At 44.5% G+C, this 16,798-nt stretch overlaps 1 long non-coding RNA gene across 3 annotated transcripts in view; it reads right to left on the minus strand.

Annotated features, from left to right (window-relative positions):
* Positions 1 to 16,798, minus strand: part of LOC122207686 — a 740,526-nt gene that overhangs the window by 517,620 nt on the left and 206,108 nt on the right. The gene's annotated exons all lie outside the window — the stretch shown is intronic.

Raw genomic sequence — 16,798 nt, forward strand, 5'->3', positions numbered from 1 at the left:
GCACCCCTGAATAATATATTTTTAAACTGAATCTAGCAATGCATTTAAATAAGACTACAAGCATTTCAATACTATGTAGCTCTCTACTAAAGAGAGCTGAATACCTTATTAGAACATCATTTAATAATAAGGGGTCTATTAATAGATTGGTCCTCTTCAATCCATCAAAGACAAAAGGAGATTTTTTTTAACTCAAAGAAAGCCAAAATTATAGTTAATAAAATTAAACACCAAATGCTGATAGCATCTTATCAAAATACTTTCTAAATACCGCAAACAATATCCATCTGTAACGAGTTGCATAGTATCCCCCAAAGTGTTCACATCCACCCAGAACATCATAACGTGACCTTATTTGGAGACAGGGTGTTTGCAGATGTAGCTAAGGTCAGGATCAAGATGAGATCATGCTGGTTTAGGGTGGGCCCTGAATCCAAGGACAGTGTCCTTATGTGACACAGAAATGGACGCATGGAGGCACAGGGAAGGTGACGTACACAGAGAAAGGGACAGGAGTAAGATGCGGCCACAGGACAAGGAACCCCAAGACCTGCGGGCGACCGCCAGAAGCCAGAGGAAGGCACGGGACGGTTTCTGGCTCAGAGACCCCAAAACCACCGTGTCCACACCTGGATTTCAGACTGCTGGCCTCCAGAACTAGGAGAAAATGAATTTCTTTTGTGTTAAGCCACCCGGTCCGTGGTCATTTGTCGCAGCAGAAATAGGAAACAAGACACCCTAAACCACAAGGCAACGTCACACTCGACAGTCAAACACCAAAAGCATCCCTGTTCGATTCAGAGGCAAGGCGGTCATTCCTGAAGGCTACTAGGAACTGAGAGTGGGGCTTCCTGGGGAGTAGGGCCCTCTCCCTCTTGCACATGCATGGTGGCCTCGGATTCCAGCCAGCCAGCCTGTGCAATGCCTGAGCTGATGCTCTGCAAGCCGGGACAGAGAAGGAGCATTATCCATGAAGCCGCGGGCGGCTGTCACCTCGTTTCCTCCTATAACTGCGCCTGCAGGTGACAAACGTAAGCTTGAGCCCTGAATGCTGTACTCACACTTCTTGTGTAATCCTGGCCAAGGCGTCTGCTGTCTCTGAGCTGCCTCTCCCTGTTCGACACGACAGAGACAGGAATACTGTTGCTACAGGAAAGACAAAGAAACACCGAGCATGGATCAGAAACGCCGCTCAGCTCAATATCCGGCACACAGTAGGTGTTCAATAAATGTTGGTTTCTTTCCTTTCTAAAATATCGACATATCACGGGTGAGCCTCAGAGACGAGAATTATATTTGGTCAATTATGCTATTCATATTCTCTCAACTGTGGTAAAATTATAGATTTCAGAATGTCTCTGTAGATCAATTTCTCCAGGTCTATTGAATCAGAGAGAGGCAAATCACACACCAAAACAAGAAGCGAGGACAAATGTGGTGGGTGGGAGTTACTTTAATTGGCCCACGAGGAAGAATCATCCAGATACAGGTAATGTTTCATCACGACTTTGTCTCTGTTCGTCAAGACAGCAGTGGCCAAACGGTCTGAACCCATACATGCCGGTCGGGGAAATGAAGCTTTATGTACCAAGAGCGGTTGATTTTGCAGGTTGTTTAATGCACAGACAGTTTTTAATTTAATATTTTCCCAGAGGCCTTTAAAAGTATTGGGTGCATTTAGAAAAGTCCAATAAATATTTGTCATTTCACACAGGGCCATCATTTTTGGTTTGTGGGTTTTTCCCCCCTCTCAAACACAAATCAAGTGAAATATTTAAGGTCTGAGCCAAGCGCCTAGGAGCTTATTAAAAATGAACCCAAATGAATTTGTTGGCAAATGCTGGGAGTATGGAAATGAGGCAACATTTAAGAATCCCTGAGTGGGCTGCAGAAGGAATGCTATGCATGATGCCCTTTGGGGTAAGCCAGGACTAGAAACCTGAGTAGCCAAGAAGAAGCCCAGAGAGATGTGCAGGGCAGGGAGGAGCCAGGAGGGAGGCACTCCTGCACCCCGAGCCCACCTCCCCCCACACCATGCACACATTCACATGTGCTGCAAGTCAGGTAGGTATCTGACAGCCAAGTTCAAACTGATGTCCGGTTCAAGCTCGCCTCATAGTGGGCTTCCCCATGCTGCCTGATCAGTTGCAGTGTATTTATTTGCACAGGTCCCAACGACCCAGCCCCACCAATCCTGCTTTTTTTTTTTTTTAAACATCACAGGAACCACTTCTGTCACTTACTCAGCAGATATATATTCACTGAATGCCCAATGATCCTTTGTGGGGCCTGGGGTAAAATGGCGAGCAGAAACTGACACGGTCACTCCCTCATTCACTGGGGTTCTCTGCCTCTCCATCTCGGTTCTCACTGCCTTAGCTCAGCACATGAGTGTCCCTATCATGAGCCATGGCCACCCGCCTGCCTTCAGCCTGCCTTCTTCTCCTTTACCCTCCACGCTCCAGCCTCAGAAGACGTAAACCTGATCACATCAAAGTAGAAATCCATAATGGCTCCCTGATGCCTACAGAACAAGACCCCAACTCCTTAGCAGGAATTATAAGAGTCTGGCACAGATTTTCATTCTTTCCCTCCAGCCTCATCTTTAGGCTCTGCTCCTACTGGCATTTTATGTTCCAGCAACTCCAACGGATTACTGTCCCAAGACACTATGTTGGAGCACACCTCCTTGCCTTGGCATTTCCACCAAACCTTTTAAGTTAGGCTGGACTTTGAAATCTCCCTGAATTTCTGCCTGTTTCATGGGTCCTCTGTCTGCTTGGTCCTAAATATTGGACAATCTACAAATAACCTTTTAATGAATTCCCCTCCCCTCACCTTAGAAATATTTAAAATGCCCTCTACACATTATAAAGTGTATCCTTCCGTTCAGGTGAGTATTTACTGAAACCTAAGCTGTGCCAGACTCTGCTCGGTTTGAGGCACTCCAGAGGTAAGATATGATGACCCTTTATCCCAAAGATCTCATCATCTAGCCCATGGGATATAAACAATAAAATAAGACATTGTAGCATGATGTGTCCAATAACACAATATCGTATGACAGAACTAAAATTAGGTGTTTCATAGGAATGAGTACTTGCTTCCATGAGTACTTGCTTTTGAGTAAAAGAAGCCTTAATAGAACAGCTGATTCCTGGATAAGCTTCAATAGATTGTGGTAGACAGAGCTTCCTTCCTGGACCTGTGAATATGTTTACCCTGCTTGGCAAAAGATATTTTGCTGACGCAGTTAAAGATTTTGGGATGGGGAGACTATTCTGGATTATCCAGATGGACCCAACATAATCACAAAGGTCTTTATAAGAGGGAAGCAGGAGGATCAGGGTCAGAGACAGATTTGAAGATGCTATACTTCTGGCTTTGAAGATGAAGGAACGGGCCACAAGCCAAGGAAGGAATGCAGGTGGCTTCTAGAAACTGGGAGAGGCAAGGAAACAGATCCTTCCCTAAAGCCTCCAGAAGGAATACAGCTGTGCCAACCCCTTGATTTTAACCCAGTGAAACCCATTTGGGCTCCTGACCTCCAGAACTGTGAGAGCATAAATTTGCTTTGTTTTAAGGCACTAAGTTTGTGGCAACTTGTTATAGCAACAACAGGAAACTAACATACAGACATACAGGAGTTTAGTGGGAATTCATTAGGAAACCAACCTGTGTAAAGCAAGAATCCTAGACCCCTTTGCAGTCTAAGGAAAGTTCTTCAGGATCATTGGGGAGTCCTCAAGGCATAGTTACCAGTCAAAGCTGTCCTGTGTCTCTGGACGGGGCTGCTGTGCTCAGTCATTGGCTGGAAGCAGCCCCCAGGAAGAGTGACCCTTGGCACAAACACAGTGAAGGATTCAGAGCAAAGCAGGTGGGGCTTGGTACATTTCCCTCCCTGGAGTTTGGGGGGGCTGCAGGACAGATTCTCATGGAGTCACCACAGTGACTATGCTGCTGATGGCAGCCGATGGAAACAGCAGTTCCCCCCACTCCCCAAGGTAGACCAGCCCTCCATGGCTGGTCTCAGGGCTGGGACGAGACAGTCTCTACCTTCCTTCTTTGTCAACACACTTGAGAGGGTGAGAATGGCACCCTCATTCTTCCTGAGAGTGGAAACACTCCTTTCCCTCCCTGTCTCATTTTTGCTCTATTCATACCTGGCAGGTGAATCTCTGGGTCAAGTTTTCCATTCAGTTCGACTGAAACATTCACCTTTTAGTTCTAAGACCTAAGAAATCAGGAGTGCCTGGGTGGCTCAGTCGGTTGAGCGTCCAGCTTTGGTTTGGGTCATAATCTCGTGGTCTATGGGTTCCAGCCTTGTATGGGACTCTGTGCTAACAGCTCAGAGCCTGGAGCCTGCTTTGGATTCTGTGTCTTCTTCTCTCTCTGCCCCTTCCCCACTCATGCTCTCTCTCTGTCTCAAAAAACAAACATTAAAAAAACTGTAATCGAGGAAACTGGTCTCTAATTAGATTAAAATGTTCTACTTGGTGGTTCACATCAGTCTTCCATACTTCTTTGAAGCTGGAGCTCTGGAAGCTACCTCCTCTCCCTCCCGCCCTCAGTATAGAGATTAACGAATATTGGGGACTTGGGGCTCAATCACTGAACAGACACTTGTTGCTTCTGGCTGTTCCACATCCATTCTCTTTTCTTCTGATAATTATACACTTCCTGCAGGGAACCCATTCTGTGGGATCTAAGTGAAAAGGATTGAGCCATAACTCCCCATATGAGACAGAATTAAGCAAGTGAGCCAGCCCACCAATCATTTTACTCCATTCTCCTAAGTGGAGAAGTGATGGGCTCAGGGAGGTCCAGAAATAGAACCCAGATCTATCTGATGCTTTAGTCCCACATTAAACTAAAGTAAGATATATAAAAAACATGGTACAAAGTAAATACTCTCTAGGTGTAATTTCCCTCTTGTCTCTTAATCTTCTTTATGATGTAGTCAGATCTCCTGATATAGACGCCCATCCAACTTGACTTGGGGATTTGCCTATTGCCCTCCAGATTCAGTTCCTAGGCCAGAATCACTATAGATTTTCCCCATCATTTGGGCAGAGCATTTGGGTCTGCCTTACTGAACTTTCTCAGGCCAATTGTGAGGCCATCTAATCCCTTCCCAACTCAGACCCTGCTTCCTCTCCTCCTCCCTGGGAACCTCTGGAGGTTCAAGCCCACTGCTTGCAAGCCCACTGCTCTAACCCACAGTGAGGCTGTTTGTACCCTAGAATACTAAATGTAGAATCCACTCACTACTTTGAGTGTTTTTTATCCAGGAAAAACAGTAAAGGCAGCCTCGAGGCAGAATCTGTCATTCAAACTGTCTTAAGGAAATTCTACCTTTGCGGCCTCCCTGCGAGGACCACATGACCAGCCCCTCCCTGCATGGTGAGGGAAGCCCAAAGACCTTTGGAGACAAGGATATTATGTGTGGGAAAGTAAAAATCATTGAAATTAGTCATGAAAGAGCCAAACATCTCCTGTTGTTGAATCTGAGGCACGTATATGTGCAGTGAGAATAAAGTTATTAAAAACATTTTTTTCACTATTTATATATGCCCTATCGTCTTGTTCGGCTCTTAGAGAAATTGGAGGAGAAACCAGTTAGGTCCTTATGGGAGGTTAGGGGCCAACGAAGACGGCCATGGGTTAAACAGCACATCTGCTGGGGGGGCCCCAAAGAGCCCTGCACTGGAGGCCTCGAGCTATGTCTGATGTGCCCATGGCTTCTGTCTGTCTTTATCAGGAAGAGGTCAGACAGCAAGTTTTCTTGAGAGTAACTAAGTGACAGGAAGAAAACATAACCCCTAAGTGATCTGTTCACCAAGAAGTTATTTTTTCCCAAATGAAATTGTATCATTCCATCGATTTCCATTAGATGGGCTATTGATAGAAGACAGGGCTCTGTCACCAGACCCGGATTTGAGTCTCAAAATCTGTCACTTATGAGCTACGTGATCTTAGGCAATTTTCCTAACGTGAGTCCTGGAATTCTCAACTTTAAAGCAAAAACCCTAAGTGTGTGGGTTGTTGTGAGATTTGGATGAGACACTACATGGGAAATGCTCATGCTCGGCAGGCCACTGGATCATCGTAGAGGCTCTGTGAATGTCTGCAATCAGACCTGAGAGGAGGCACCAGAAAGGCTCTTTGGTGTCAGAACAGACCATGAGAAAAAAATCAATATCCCCAGGCATTGGTGACAAATGGTAACATGTGACCCTCTCAAAAGTAGGTGGCTCTCCTTAGTTCGATGAGGAGACTAGAGTTCAGCCTCTGACAGCAAGTCCTGCAAATGCTCCTCTCTCTCTCGGGATTTCAGATTCAGACGGGAATCTCTGGCGATACGGCTCTCAGGAGACCTTGGGTTCTTCCTATTTTGGGTGAGGCCAGAAATACCCCAGGCAGAGCTGACTTCCAATGGGACATCCCCACAGCTGGCCAGGCATGGTGATTAGGAAGGGAAAGCAGAGGCAAATAAGACCAGCAGGGGAGAAGGTGGGTGAACTCCTTTGAAGTTCACACATTTAACTCTGTCCCAATTTTGTTCAAGGCTAACGGGTAAAGTCATTTCCTATTTTATCCAAATGAGCTCAGCAGCCTCTAGAGAGAAGACAAGGGTGCTGCTACAGTATTTCCAAAGCCCTCAACTAAATGTCTTTACTCTGCCCTGTGACACCTAAAATGCCACTGGAAGGTAGAACCATACATCGTTTAAGAGCGTTATCCCGTGTTCCACAATGAACGCATGGGGTGGGAGCTTTCGGTATTATGTAATGCACATGTCAGCTAGTCTCTTTGTAGTTGTTTTATGGGAAGATTGGGTTTGATACATTGCAAAAGTTTCCATGGGACCGAGGACACGCTCCAAGAGCTGTTCTGACAGAAAGGTTTCCAGCTCAACAGATTCCTTCAAGGTTGTGTGCACCTCACCCCAGTCTCTGTCCTGATCAGGGGTTCTCACACGGAGTCACAGCCAAAACCTCTCTGTGGGTGCTCTCTCGCATCTCATGAAACAACGGAGAAGACTGGAGAGGCCTCTCAAGCTCTCAGAAGGCTTTTCATCCAGGGCAAAGGTCCAGCTGAAACTTGTGAGGAAGTGACAGTTGAGTGGCGATGGGAAGGATGAGCCAGCATGAATAAGGCAGAGGAGTGAAGAACATGTCTGGGAACCCAGGAGGAGGACTGGGTGGGGGCTGGGACCAGATTGTACCAGTTCACCAGAGCCAACTGCATGCAACTCCTCCCCACTTCATGCTCAGGGACATCACATTTGGAGCTTGAAATTGGCTGTGATGGGAGTACACCACAGACATGGGCAGATGCTACACATCAGGGCTTTTCTTTCCTTCTTTCTTTTTCTTTCTTTCTTTCTTTTGGATAAGGACTTTATCTTCTTTCCTATGTTCTCATTGCTAACAATCTGCATGGCAGATTCTAGATGCTCATTAAATGTGAATCTTCTGGAAGCAACTTGGAGATAGTTACAGGATTCAGAGACTGGCTTTCCCAACTGTCTAACCTACTGAATGGTTGGGAATCACCATGGCGGAACGGGGCAAGCCCTGTTCCAACATCTCCCAGCTGGTCTCAGAGAAAAAGGCTCCCGCCTGCCTTGAGCAGAGACTCTTCCTCTCACTAACATGGTCAACCAAACACGTGAATCTCACTTTTTTCCCCACAGCTTTGACAATTGCTCTCAGTTATAACTTTCTACTGAAAGTACTGGGATAGTCTATGCTGGAGTTTTCTTGTCCTGATGCCATCCAGGGACTCACAAGGACTCAGCAAGTCACAGCTTGGCCACCCACGGTAGAGGAAAAGAGAGAATCGATGTCCAGCCTTTTCTATGAAAGCAATAGTACGCCTAGACACATGTTATTAACAAGGGCTTAATTTTAAGAGTGGGAGTTCTAGAGTCAGGGATAATTAGATTTAAATCTTGACTCTATCACTAGTTGTTGTAACAGGGGCAGTCTATTTATCTTCTCTGTGCCTAGGTGTCCTTATCTGTAAGGATTTGATAGCATACCTCCTAAGGTTGTGACCAAGATTTATGAGATAATGCAGGTGTAATCCTTGGCACAGAGCCTACTATGTCATAAGTCCCCCATAAACAGCAGTTGAAGGTTTTGAAAAACTAAAATTATAGACATGCAGAGATCCAGAGATTACTTAGTTGAACATCTCCCGTACAGCTACCACTTACTGGGAACTATTATGTGCCAACTGGCTTTCTGGATGCTTGTAATTTATTATTTACAGTTCTTAAAGAGCCCTACTGGCCACATATCATTATCCTCCTTTTCCTAATGAAGGACCTGAAGACGAGTGAGGTTAAGTGACTTCCTCGAGGCCACAGTTAGCACCTGGCTGAGCCAGAATTTTAATCAGGGTTTGCCCATCTTCAAAACCTGTGCTATTTTTCCATACTGTATATTGCCTCAACAGGTAAGAAAGTCTGGAGAGAAGACTTCTTTAAATTTTAATTTGTGCAAGATAAAAATAAATAAATAAACAGGACTAATAACCCAACTACAATCCAAGTCTTTGAATCCTATGCTGGTTTAGTTTGCACCAACCTTCAAGGGCTCACCCAGCACCACACAAATAGATTTAGAGCGCCTCTATTCAGGACATGTGCACGCCCACATAAACTACACGTTATGTGTTGGCCAATAATGGCATTTTAAGACTCCTGTTCGTAGGTGGAAAAAGGGGACATGGAGTGCCTGTTGATTACCCAAGGGTATGAATCACAACTTCGTTTTTTTCCCCCAATGTTAAAAAAGAGACAATGAGCCAAAAAATAGAGTCATCTGACCCCCAGGACAGCAAACCAAGAATGAATCCCAGTTTCAACCTCTCCCTCTTAACTAACAGTTCATCTGAAATTTCCTATCAGCACTGGGGAGGTAGGTAATCTTCATGATAAAAGTCCTGCTGGTCCCTTCCTCCAAAAGGGTGTCCTGACCTAAAGCAATCCTTTCTTTTCTTTTGCTATCACTTCCTCCCCCCACCCTCCTTCTTATAAAAACCTTCCACTTTGTACAACCCCTCAGAGCATCTTTCTACTTGCTGGAAAGTTTGCTGCCTGACTTATGAATTGCTTACTAAAGCCAATTAAAGCTTCAAATTTACTCGGCTGAATTTTGTTTCTTAACACCACTGACCCCACGTTTCTTTTTTTTTTTCTTTTTTTGATCCCACGTTTCTAAGCTTCCCAGCATTGCTTCTAGTCCTGTTGCCCATAATATTTGTGCCTCAGTTTCCACATTTGGAAAGAGGAACTGTTAATACTCCGCAGTGCCACTGTGAGGATTAACAGATCTGAAAGCACTAGGCATAATTTTGTACAGACAATGGGTGCCCAGCCACATGCAGTTTCTTTCCCTACCCTAGAAACACAGCTCTGTCATATAGCCGTGCCCTCATCTCAGCCCTGGGCAGGACATGATATTCTAGAGGATATGCCCCAAACCATGCGCAAACCTAGCTTCTGTTTACATCAAAAGAGATTCTTCTATCGGGACTCTCGTTCGATGATGGGTGGTGGTGACAAGGAATCAAAGTGCAGTCTTGGGACATTCAGCAAACATTAACCACTTCATTAGTGATTATTTCACATTGAGCTCTATTGTATGCCAATGAATCACTCGCACAGGATCCTGAGGACGGACAAGCTAGTCACAAGTGATGAATGAGAAGCACACTCAAGGGCTTGCAGAAATAAGGTGCATGGAGAAGACAGGAGAGCCAGGTCTGGCATCCCCATCCTGGGATGAGTGTGCATTCACGTCGCTGATTTCGAGAAAATGTATCTGGAGAATAAGGACCACCTGTAAGCCTGGCTCTGATGGTAGTCAGCTGTCAACCCCGGAGTGAGCCACTATGCAGGCCATATTTATAAAGACAGAGGGTAGACGTGGTCAGAAAGACGGGGCTTTGGATTCCAGGAGCTGCACTTCCTAGCTGGGTAGCCTTGACCTCACTGGCTGGCCTCCCAATCCATTGCCACTCTGAATGTTGATAATCCACGGTAGAGCTATACTCATTTGAATTTTTATGATGAAGTTTTGTGGTTGGTTTGCTCACCATAAACAATTATTTGGTCTGACCCTCTGCATTAGTTTCTGATAGCTGCTATAATAAATTACTGCAACTTAGTGGCTTAAAGCAGTTCAAGGTTAGTGAATTAAAACCAACACCTTACAGTTCTGGGGTCAGAGGTCCAAAGGGGGTCCTACTGGACAAAAACTGCAGTGTCATCAGAACTGGGTTCCTTCTGGAGGCTCTAGGGAAGAATCCATTTCCTTTCCTTTCAGCTTCTACAGGCTGCTTGCATCTCTTGGCTCTGACCTCTTATTCCATCTTTAAGATGAACCACTCTGGCCTGTGCTTTGTCATCACGCCTCCTTCTCTGACTTTTGGATTACACTGGACCTTTCTGACGACACTGGGCCCATCCACATAATCTAGGATAATCTTCCCACCTCAAGGTCCTTACCTTAGTCATATATGCAAAGTTCCTTGTGCCATGTCAGGTAACACATTCACAGGTCTTGAAGTTAGAGTGTGGACATCTTGGGGGAGGGGGACAGGGATGTTTTCTGTCTACTACACCATTGTACAGTCAGGCAGATTAAAATTCAATGACAATAACCTAGGAGAAAGAGTTCAACTTCCACTGGCAAATCACTTTGAATATAACAAAGAAATGGAAGGGCAAAAGAAGTTGGAACAAAAGAAATGATTGTTGAGTTGGTTCAACTCAAATTGAGCCACTCTGTGGTCAGTTCCATTCTGGGGAAACGACGATTATGAAACGACCAATTACACAGACTTGCTTCAGAGAGGTGATATTCACAGAGCATCTGGTAGGTGTCCAGCACACTGTGGGAAAAAAACACTAGTTCTAACTTTGAGGTCCTCCCCTCTTTGCAACCACCACACCATTCCTGCAAGAAGAAAAGAGCTGGTCGTTGAGCGCCCAAGGATAAGTGGCACTGGGACTTCCTGACACAACGACATCTCCAACGAACTCACTTAGAGAAGCCCATGAAGACTTCTTTTGTCAGACTTACACTCTTACGGATTTTAGAGGTAGTAAATAACATGGAAGGCGTTTTAGAGCCTACACGGCATTTTCTGCCTTCATATTCACGACTCTCTCCTTGGAGGTGTTAATTCTCTCTACCCAGAGGAAGAGAATAAGGGTCAGAGTGGTTCAGCCCAAAGTCACATGACAGAGAAATGGAAACCCAGGCTCTAGTCCAGCTTTTCCAACTTTGCACCCCACGCTGTCTATTTTCTCATGTTTGTGTCACATCCATGTATTACAGCTGGGAAAACAAGGATAAAAGACTCCAACAGAAATTAACAGGTGAGTCAACCTCAGAGCAGCTGGGAATCATGTAAATGAGATGACCGATCATTATTTTTATTGCAATGTTTTCCTTTGAGTATGTTCCTTGGGCTCAGAATCCTGGTGGTGGAGTGACCTGGGCTTGAGTCCTGGTTCTGACATTTAGGGCTCGGTGATATTCTGCAAGTCACGACCCTCTCTGAGTCTCATTGCCAGCTCTTTCTCCAGTAAGGCCCTGTGTTACTGCCGTCTGGACATAAATGTAACAGTGAAGGTAATTGTTGTGTGACAGATTAGTGGGGTCAGACTATCCTTATGGAAATGTTCCAAGGGAGGTTTGATTGAATTAATCCTTCTAGAACCCTTGCAATTATGTGGAAACAATGATAGAGGCTAACGGACAGGCTTGGCTAAGGTGAGCCAGCTTTCCCTCCATCAGTCTTGTCCATATTTTCTTGGGGCACTTATTTGGGAGAGATAAATATTTAGGTTTCAAGAAATCACGCTCAGTTTCTCTGGGGCCTTCTCACTTCAGCTAGATATAAAAAGAGCCACGGTTTGGAAGGTGCATCATAAATCCAGGGACAGCTATTCTGGAACTGATTGGAGACACTTTCAAACCTAATTAAAGTGGTTTCCCTTTTTGAATTTGCTCCAGGTATGCATTTATTGCCTGAGCTAGAAACTAATTTGTAGCCAGATTTGGGATCCAGGCCCTTATACTGGGAGGTTTGTTATATGTGATTAAGCTAAACTATTTAGTTTAATACCAGAGAAGTCATTTGAAATAAAAGAAATTGCATTCCATATTCAAGAAATAAAATAGCCTTCTAAGTATACACAGAATTAAGTTGCATAAAAATATATTTTCTGAAACCAAGTACCTGTTTTAGGTGCTTTCTAAACGTGGCCTTGGAAATATTTGCCGTAAAATCATTTCTTCAACCACAAGCCCAATTCCTGCAGACATAAACCCAGGGCCTTTTTCACCCACTGCCTTATTTTCTCACCCTTTCTAATCTCATGCTGACCTCCTTCTAGTGCAGTGTCCTCATAAGGAATGAATATGATGTAAATTATTTAGCACAGTACCTGGTGCACAGAAGGCACTCACCAAATCCTAGCCTACCTCAATATCATCATCATCCTCCTCCTCACCATCACTTGTCTAGGGACCTATCTTCTGGAGTGGCGGGGGGGGGGGGGGCAGGGAGGTGCAGGGGGCTGGAAGACCACAAGTGGAAGCCAGAGAATCACTAATCGAGGGAATTAACCTGTGCCTGACAATGGCTTTCACTGAGCTGCCTAAACCACTCTGCTATGTGGATCTGGCTAACTCCATACTACAAAGGAAGAACGGAGGCACGGACACATTCACACGACTGCTCAGGATCAAACAACCACATAATTCTCATTACCTTGCACCTCCCAGCCCAGTCATTGCCCCTTCAGGGAAACCATCGCTAAACCCCTGGTCAAAGTCTGGTCTCACTTGGTGTCACTGGTATACAACCTCAGAGCATCATGCACTGCTCCCCCCTTGTAATTCTTCGCATAATCACATCTTTACTTATATTATCCTACAATTGTTATTTGTCTCTACCAACATGTCATAAGCTGCTTGTGCGGTTTTCTCACTATCATACCCTAGTCTCTAGCACATACAGGTACCCAATGCCTAACTGCTGAGTGAATACATGAAAGAATAAAGGGATGCATCAAAAAGACCAACAATAACAAGTCTTGTTGAGGATCTGGAGAAATCGGAACCCTTATATATTGTTGGTGGAATCATAAAATGGTCCAGCGACTTTGGAAAACAGCTCGGCACCTCCTCAAAACCCTAAACATACAGTCGCCATATGATCCACCTAGCCCATTCCTAGGCATATTTCTAAGATAATCTCCTGGAGAAGTATGTGTCCACACAAAAACCATGCATGTTCACCATCTCACTATTCACGAGAGCCAAAAAATGGAAGACGGCCCAAATGTCTATCAACCAATGAATGAATCAACAAAACGTGTTATATAACCATGGAATATTATTTGATAATTAAAAAGAATGAAGAACAGATACACATGCTGAATCCTGAAGACTTCATACTAAATGAAGTAAGCGAGTCATAAAAAAGCCACATATTACATGATTCCAATTATATGAAATGTCCAGAACAGGAAAATCCATAGAGACAAAGTTCAGCGATTGCCAGGGGTCCCTGGAGGAGGGGTGAAGAGTGACTGCTAAGGGCTAACGAGTTTCTCCTCAGAGGCCGTGAGAATATTCTGGAAACAGATGCTGGTGATGGGTGCACAACCGTGTTCACACACTAAAAACCACTCAATTCTACACTTGAAAATGGTGAGTTTCGGCACAGAGGTTTTTTTAGAATTGTGCATGATACTCTTACGGTAGATATATGTCATTATCCACTTGTCCAAGCCCATGGGATGTGCATCAAGAGTGAACCCTAACGTCGGCTATTATTGGCTTTGGGTGATAATGATGTGTCAATGCAGGTTCAAAGGCTGTAGCTAACGTATCAATCTAGCGAGAGACGCTGCTACTGGGGAAGGTTCTGCATGTGTGGGAGCACTGGGTATAAGGGAAATCTCTGTACCTTCCACTCAATTTTACTGTATACCCAAAACTGCCCTAAAACATAAAATTTAGGGGCACCTGGGTGGCTCAGTCGGTTGAGCGCACAACTCTTGATTTTGGTTCAGGTCACGATCCCGGGGTCATGGGATCGAGCCCTGTGTCGGGCTCCACTGAGCACTCTCTCTCCCCGTGCTCCTCTCTCGCGCTCATGTGCGCGCGCGTGCTCTCTCTCTCAAATTAAAAAAAATAATAAAGATAAATAAAGCATAAAATCTAGTTTAAAAATGGTAACTTTTATGTATGTGAGTAATATCTCAATAAAGCTATTATCTAAGAGAAGAAATGTACAACGTGCTGGACCTTCTCTATCTACCCCGACACCAGCCTCCCTCCCCACATGGGGTTGCTTCTGTTGGGCAGTGGGGCCTCCTTGGGGACCATCAGCCCTTCACTGCTCACCTAATTCTCCTCTCTGGGATCTGGGAAGTTGACAGGGAACTAAATACCCTCCACCAATTCCTGCCACAAATTCATCAGGACGGTTTCATCATAGGAAGCTTGCTCCGAATGCCTCAGTAATGAATCGGTATGAGCTCTGGCCCCAGAAGTAATGGCAACAGACTTCCAGCCACGTCTGTTTTGTAATCTGAGTTGTTCCACTCTATGGCTGCTGTCGTATAAATATTTTTAAATAACAGAATCAACCATGGTCCAAGCTCATCTTCAATCGCTTCCTGTCTAGACCAAAAAGCACAAGGCTAGTCTTCCCGTCATAAAAATACATCACAAACTTTATCCAAGTGGCATCACCTGCCCCTGTCATTCCCAGTCAGATCTGTCAACATGTCAGCACACTTAGAATATCTGTCACTTATAAGTGAGGGACACACAGAATCTACACAGGATACCCTCACAGGATCCTATCAGAGAAGGGCTGAAGAAGAACCCAGTGTTTGGTGAGAACTTAAGGGGAGTTTTTAGAGCCACTCTTTAATGTAATTTATAAATATATGGGTTCCTTCCTGGTTCTTTCTGTAGAATTTGCCAATGGAAAGAGACACAAATCTGACTTGAAAGCTTATGTAAATAAACTAGCAACTACCTAGACTTTTTTTTAAGTAGAATACAGATTTCTTTTTTCACAAACACAGCTTCTTGTTAAGAAATTATGTTTAGATGTTTCTACTCCTCCCCAAACTTTCCTAGCAGCCAAAATATTCTTGGGCCCATCTCTCTACAATGACATACGTTCTCAAGTCCCCTGCCCCACCCAAACTCAACCCCTAGAGGTTTGATAGTCTCTTTCTTGAGCCTCTTCAGGGCTCAGTCTTTACTGTATACGTTCCTTATTTCATTTTCCTGAAAGCTTTCGAATGCACATATTGCTATGCTAGTATTGCACAGATTAAAGAACTAAGGCTCAAGGTAGTAAAGTGATTCGCTAAAGGTTGACAGTAAATAGAAGTGAATGGGGCTATAACTGATGGTGTCTGATGGATCTCTGACCTGTCTAGATGTCACACATGTCTAGACGTTTTCTTCTCAATAACTGCTTTTGACTTGAGCTCCTCCTTTTATAATTTGAGGAAATGGATGCTTATTCAGATTGCCCAGATTGGAACCTACAGTGCAGCCCTTATCAGTAACATCATGCTTCAACCTCCATGGAGGTGGGATGGATCATCAATAAACACCTTCCCAGTATCTAATAATAAATAAGAGACCTGGCAACCTTACTTCCAGTGGGTGGGAAAAAAACGAACTAAAAAATCTCTGTTAAAATGACTGGGAAACACAAAATGATCATTAGTCATATATTGAAAGACTGAGAGAAGTGATATGAAATAGGGTAGCCAGAAAACACTTTCTAGAGAAGGGCTGCTAATCTGAGTCCTGGATGATGCACAATACTTGGAATAGTACATTACCAAGGGATAAACCAAACATTGTACCACTGACCTCCACAATGTGCATTTTCTTCTTTCTTATGGGGACTGGGGTGGAGAAAGGTTGAATTTCTGTTTTTCTTCACACAGGAAAGTAGAAAGAGGCGTTGTATATGGGAGCAGTGTGGAGCGTGAGCCTCAGACCCTGGGCTCCCTCCTTTCCCAAGCTCCCCCTCATCAGATGACTTTCTAAGCTGGTGGTCCAGAGGTGGAGGAGATTCACTAGCCTATGTGTTACCAATTCCTGTATCTTCAAGGAAAAAAACAAGGCCACTCTTCCAGTGACCCCAGATTGGTAGTTCTCAGCTTAAGGAAGACCTATTTGGCAATGTCTGTAGACATCTTTGGTTGTTGTGACTTGGGGGAAGGAGGGTCCTACTAGTATCCACTTGGTAAAGATCAAGGGTTTCTCCTAAACATCTTACAATATACAAGACAGCCCTACCATAATAAAGAACTACCCAGCCTAAAATGTCAATAGTGCTGAGACCGAGAAACACTGCCCAGAAGGACATATTCTTAGTTATTTTTCCAGTTCCAGTCGAGGCCAAGCATTGTCCCCCATGTGGCAGGAGACCAAACCTTCTCATCTCCATTCTCCCTTTTCCAACTATTGACCTAGTAATGTGGACCAGCAAGGATTAGGCTGCCCATGACAATAACTTGCCAGTATCTTAGGCCACCTGTGTCTAGCTACCCTCTCTATTTGGTGCCATTGATTTGACTTGTTCTTGAATTATACTCATAATATCCCTCTCTATTATTTCCAGGTAAAACAAGCAGAGGTTCAGGAAGGAGAAGCAAGTAGTTTTTCTGAAGCCCTTGGTCTAATCTCTGCTTATTGTAGGAATCTCACATTTCTTGGTACAT

Source organism: Panthera leo, chromosome E2 (genome assembly GCF_018350215.1).
Source record: "Panthera leo isolate Ple1 chromosome E2, P.leo_Ple1_pat1.1, whole genome shotgun sequence".
In the NCBI taxonomy this organism is placed as follows: Eukaryota; Metazoa; Chordata; class Mammalia; order Carnivora; family Felidae; genus Panthera; species Panthera leo.